This window comes from Formica exsecta, unplaced genomic scaffold (assembly GCF_003651465.1).
Source record: "Formica exsecta isolate Colony F162 unplaced genomic scaffold, ASM365146v1 scaffold218, whole genome shotgun sequence".
NCBI classification, from domain to species: domain Eukaryota; kingdom Metazoa; phylum Arthropoda; class Insecta; order Hymenoptera; family Formicidae; genus Formica; species Formica exsecta.
In genome coordinates, this window is record NW_021849477.1 from 1,121,899 (window position 1) to 1,127,968 (window position 6,070).

A 6,070-nucleotide genomic window follows, 5' to 3' on the forward strand; every position below is an offset into this window, starting at 1 on the left:
CACCCAATTATGTAATATTATCGGTTTATCTTTCTAGCCCACATCGAAGTTTCCTATGTTCTATTATATTCGCGAACGCGACGACATTATCGGTCCTCGTTACACGTCATGTCCTCGCAAACAATTCCCCAGTTACAATCCATTGTCACGAGTATCGTGACGTAGCACATTCGCGGCACAGATCCATCGGGATAACGTTCGGACAAAGCCAGACGTAGATCGCCCCCGCGTTTCTCTCTCTCTCTCTCTCTCTCTCTCTCTCTCTCTCTCTCCCTCGGTAAATCGTAGAACAATCCCGAACTCAAAGGAGACTGACGGTGCACAGGGAAGGATTCGGTAAAGGTTACCGTCTGTGCATCGATAGGGGGATGCACAGGGTACGTTAACCCTCAGTTTGCCTTTGACCCTTGGCGAGAAAGGACAAGGGATGTGGAGAGGTATGGAAAGGGGTGAGCTTGGATAGCATCCTCCGCTGTACCGGCAGGAGAGCTCAAGGATATAGGGTAACTTCGGTGTCAAAGGAGCGTACTGCGAAATTTCCTGGGAGGACCTTCCCCTACTTGCTTACGATATTTTAATTTTTAAAAAGAAAGAAAAAATCCGTATAATATCAGGATCTAATTAAATTTAAAAAATACAATTTTCTAAGAATTATATGCTATTAAAAATTTAATTATTTGAAATGCAAAAATCCTATGGTTCGTGTATTGCAAAGCAATGGGACGCTTTGACGACAGGATACTTGATTTGTAAAATATGAAGAATTCGGAAAACTCTAAAATCTACTTGTAATGGATATGTGTGATATACTAAAATATAAGATTCAATGGATTAGAAGATTCTACCATTAAAAATTAAAAATCTAAGGCCATCGAATTTTTTGAAATCTTATGATGTTTGTATCGGAAAGCGTTAGAACATAATAATTTCGATGTCAAAGGAAACGAGAATCCTGAGAATCGGGTATTCCGAGGACATTGTTCTATTGGCCTCCGCGGAGGACTTTGGCTCGTATGCAGATGAATGGAGATACGAGGCAGCCGGGCTTGCATATCTGCTTTGCCTTTCACGTTGAACGCGGCGCGACGGGATCGGGTGGTGATATTGATTCGACGCGTTCCCGAAGGTCTCGCTCGGATTGACAGCTATCTTACTTCAAATGGACCGACGCGAGACGGTATACTCATACGGGACGGTATGACGGAATATAGATGCATTACAAAAATTGTTTATTGATAAATAATATAGCTCTCTGTGAGATTAAACGAAACATGGAAATAATTTTTTATTTGAATCAATAATCAAATTTTTTTGCTTCACTGCGAATATTCTTTCAGGATTAATCTTAATTAAATAAAGATGTCAGAGATTGCAAATGAATTTTCTGGTTAAGAAAGAGCGCCATCCTATATGTTTGCCAATACGTGATCCAATACGTGATAGGAGCGGATTACAACTGTCTTACGAAGAGATAAATTTTCAAAGAGAAAAGTTTTGTTTCAATAACGCCAAATCTGTTTTCTCACTCTCTATCTTTCTCGCGTCTCTGATCTTTATCCGCGTCCCTTTTCTTCCGACTATCGATCCTCGCGCTTCCACATGCCCTGAAGAAAATCCATTTGCAAGAAAAATCTATGAGAGAGGTCCACTTCTCTCCAACTCGAGCAAAGTGCAGATACGCGGCGAGAATCAGTTTTCCGGGTCGGGGCTGCCTAACCTCTCGTAACCTTCGTGCTCAATCGACGGCGCGACCCCGATATCCTTTCGGCATCCTCTTTAACTTGTCGCTATCGTTATATCGGATCTGCACGGCGACGGTCGACGAAGAAACGAAGTCTATTCTTTATCCCGGCTGTACACGCGCGAACCGACTTGTATATTTCTCGGATACGATTGCAACGATTTCTCTCGCTGAAGCACATAGCTCTCCCGGCGAGACAAAACGAACAAGACTTTATTCTGTTTCGTGCTGCGAAAAACCTTTTCTCCGTCATTTTTGAAAAATTGCTTAACTTCTTTTTCGTGTCACTCTGTTTTGTAAAAATGAATTTATATTTATGTAACAATTCAATTGTTTACATCTTTGAGATAAAGGATCAACTTTAAACATTCTACTTAATTTTCTCATCATCTCAAATTTCACTCGACTTTGAGAATTTAAAAAAGAAGTATTCATTCCTGATTTTTTTTTTTTTTTTTTTTTTTTTTTTTTTTTTTTACCAAACTTTCTAAAATCAGTAAATTTTCGGTTGATGACATCGCGTGTATATACGCATGTGGATGCGAACATTTCTGTTTCGACGCGATGTAATTTAAAATCAATGTAACATTCGATAGAACGATTCGCGAATGGATGACGTGCATCGGGCATGGGGTTCGTAACGTCGCCGACGCGTTCGGCGCGATTTTCACAAGTACCTACAATTACCAATTATAATAGCGCGCCGACTAATTAGTAAACAGTAGTAATAACAACGCGCGTTTATCGATCTGCGGCCTGGGAAACGGCTGCATCGTTCGCTAATAATCATCGATTCCGGCCGTTTGCTCATTTTCCGGATGACCATTCGTTGATTCTCCCATTCATTAGACATGTCGTATTTTTAACTTTTAAATAGTTTTTATGCGCTCTTTCTTTGCGGACTCGAATATTTTTACACACATTCGATATATACTACATTCTTCTTCAGATTTCAAAGTTAAATGGATAAAATTTCTCTTTTTGCTATCCATTAATATTATTTCAATAATTTTTTCATGTCCTTTCTCTGATATATTATTTCCAAAGAATATTTATAATTATATAGTTTTATTCTCTCTGGTAAATGTAAATTCTGAAACATTTGAGGATTAATATACGTCTCTTGCGGAGAGCAATCTGTGCGTCATAGTGCTTTTATCCCCAAATACAGCGATACACACACATCTCCTTGGAGATCCGCGAATACCGTAGAAAACTACCCTCGGGTATCTCGAAATTTCTTGGCGCAGATGACTACATTTCCCATGGGAGACGGTCTTCCTTCTCGGACTTATTTTCGTGCAAGATGAAAGGAAGCGCTTGCGGTGGTCACAGAGCGTCGCGAGGGGAGGGAACAGTCTCGAGTCCTTAGAGGTCTTTTCTACAAGCCGTTCTCCGACACGGAAATCAATCTCAACAGCTTCTCGTATCAATCTCGCATCGCACCTGAAGCGCCCAATCACATCCGCGCGGGGTGTCCGCTGTTCGTCCATTTGGGAAAAAAAGTTCGCCTCGAAAATCCTCGTGAGGAACGAGAGAATAGCCGACGACGAGAAGTAAGAGGGACGATGCTTTCGTCTGCGATCGCTCGTCCGGATGAGCGGTTGGGTATATTGGTTCCCGATAGAAATGGACCGACTATCGAACAAATTTTTTACCGCGGAAGAACCTCGTCGCGAACGTCATTTAGAAACACGTACATTTCGCGAAATATCGATTTTACAACATTTGAAAGATATTTACGCATCTAAAGTATAAAATTCTCTATGGAGATTGGTAAAAAATCTATGAATATAAAGTAATGAATGCAAATTAGCGCGCTTCAAAGGGAAAGCTTAAATCCAATGCATTGAATCTTTGCTCGATAATTATAGATCGCAGTCATAAAATAAGGGTAAAGGAGATTGGATGCGACTTCTGATAGGACGCCATAACCGCTACGTGGTAAGAGGATTGGGAGCTCATTTTGCACGAGCTTCGATAGCTCCATCGAGGCAATCACATGATAGAATTTATCATGAATAGCCCATCAAAGATAGCCTGAAATTCATTTGCAACGCTCGACATTTGATAACGTACCCGAAACTACATATTTGAATCTATGAATGTTAAATTGCATAAATAAATGCATTACGTAGAAACGTAATTTATAAATAATTAAGGTGAAAAATTAAATTTTATATATAAAAATAATATTCACATAAATGTGGTAATAAAAAATTTAAGATTTTATACTATTTTATAATTTTATCTTGTAATATCCTGCTTTATTAAAATCTCACATATCATGTGTAATTAAATGTAAAGCTGTGGTAAAACAGACCGACGATATTAATAGCAATATTACAAATTTGTCCTACTTTGATAAGATCACTGATCAATCTACTCTCTTCCTCTCTCTCTCTCTCTCTCTCTCTCTCTCTCTCTCTGTCTCTCTCTCTAATACATTACACAAAATTAATAAATCTTAATGCATCATATATGCAAATGAATGGAACAACGGAATTAAAAAAATCGATGCTGTCATCAGAACTTGCGGCTCAAAATAGATTCGTAACATTACTAACCGCGTCAATTAATGTCAACCGCTCGTAAATTGTGTCGCGTTTTATCGCGACTCTTTGCAACACTCAATTAAATTTTCGCGGACACGCGAATAAATTGTTGGCAACGTAAAAATATATACGCCGAAATGTATGCCGTAATTTGCAACGTACGTATATTTTGCTCCCGTCCGTTCGCCCGCGCAATTCATATTTAAATATCAAAAAATATCCATGTTGAAACTTTCATATTGTGTGCATCCGGAGATGTATGTATACGTGTTGAATCCTTTATTTATACCAACTTTTTAAGCAAAAATATAGTCGTAGTTTACAACGCGATAAGCGCGATATTTCTTTAATAATCACAATTTATTTTGACATAGTACACGTATTTGCACAAAAGGGTTAAATCCGTACTCCTCGCACGAGGAATAAACATATCAGTCACAACGATTACGCGTTATCTCGGAATGGCGGAGGGGGAGCGTTTCATGAACGTAAATCCTGATAGAAGCCCCCCGCGCCTCTGAACCTGACCCCTCGCTTGTCGTCACCCTCCGCAAACGCGTTATTGCGATTGAGTGCAGCCAACTACACTCGTGCTGAACATAGAACATCGATCCTCGAACGTGTCAGAAGCCTCGACATTAATGCACGTTGTCGCGCGTAATTATGAGTCAGAATCGAGTAATCCTGCGGCGGTAATGTAGCGTGACTCGCGAGAAAAACGCAATTTGTGGGGTCATCCGTCGCAGAAGAGGATCAGACGAGCGAGCAAAAAATTATCGACGTATTATCGGATAAAGTTAGAGACTGTATAATCTCGAGATAATTATTTTTCGGCGGAATTTCAGAAACATAAATAGTGACGTTTCGAAATAATTTCGCTTTGTTGCAAAAGCCCGATGTTATCGCGCGAGTTGAATAATTTCCCATTTAATTTCGGACAGATTTGTGCACGTGTCAAGGCTAGAGCGTTTATCATAGTCGCGCTCGTACACGTTGATGGGATTCCGTGAATTCTGTCATACGATAACTCTCGCGAAATAGTAATATACAGAAATGTTTGAGCTTCAATGTGTAAAATACAGAGATAATCCTTACTATATACATTATAATGCAGATATTATCGTCATTCATTTGCACTGGGTTATTTTCAGAGTCGCTATGTTGGAGAGCCGCGTAGAATATCGCGGTATAAAGCACGCTCGTTCGAATTCGCATATAATAATCGCAAACGATAATCGTTGTTAAAGCCATTTCGCACAAGATAGAAATCATAATTATCAATTTTATGATTATACATATAACTAAACTCAATTGCACACTGTTTTTATAAATTTTTGTATTCCCCGATTCTTAAATACTTAAAATCTTCGATCTCTTTACACAATTGACATTTACATGTTTATCTATTTTTATTGTAATGCTCTAGAATAGCATTTATATATTATCTGCTAATTTTATCATTTAGAGATTTAATTTAAAAAAAAAATAAAAATAATTTAAATATTAAATATAAATTCTCTCTCTTACTGAAAAACCGCATCTTGTCTTCAATCATGAGTGGGATAAGTTCCTCCCGCTGTGCGCAAGTAATTCGCAATTGGCTCTGCTAATTCCCCGCGCGCGGGCCTTTTCGGCTAATTTCAATTAGAGATAATTGATTGCTTTACACCCGTCGTTCGTACTCGGCCCATCCTCTTTGTCCACGCTCGACAGAGGACCATTTCGCGACGGAGATAGTCGTCGAAATCGAAAGACGGAGTGAGACATCGCGGAG

At 39.2% G+C, this 6,070-nt stretch overlaps 1 protein-coding gene across 1 annotated transcript in view; it reads right to left on the bottom strand.

Moving 5' to 3' along the window:
* LOC115235289 (fasciclin-1-like) overlaps positions 1-6,070 on the bottom strand; it is a 221,705-nt gene that overhangs the window by 45,171 nt on the left and 170,464 nt on the right. The gene's annotated exons all lie outside the window — the stretch shown is intronic.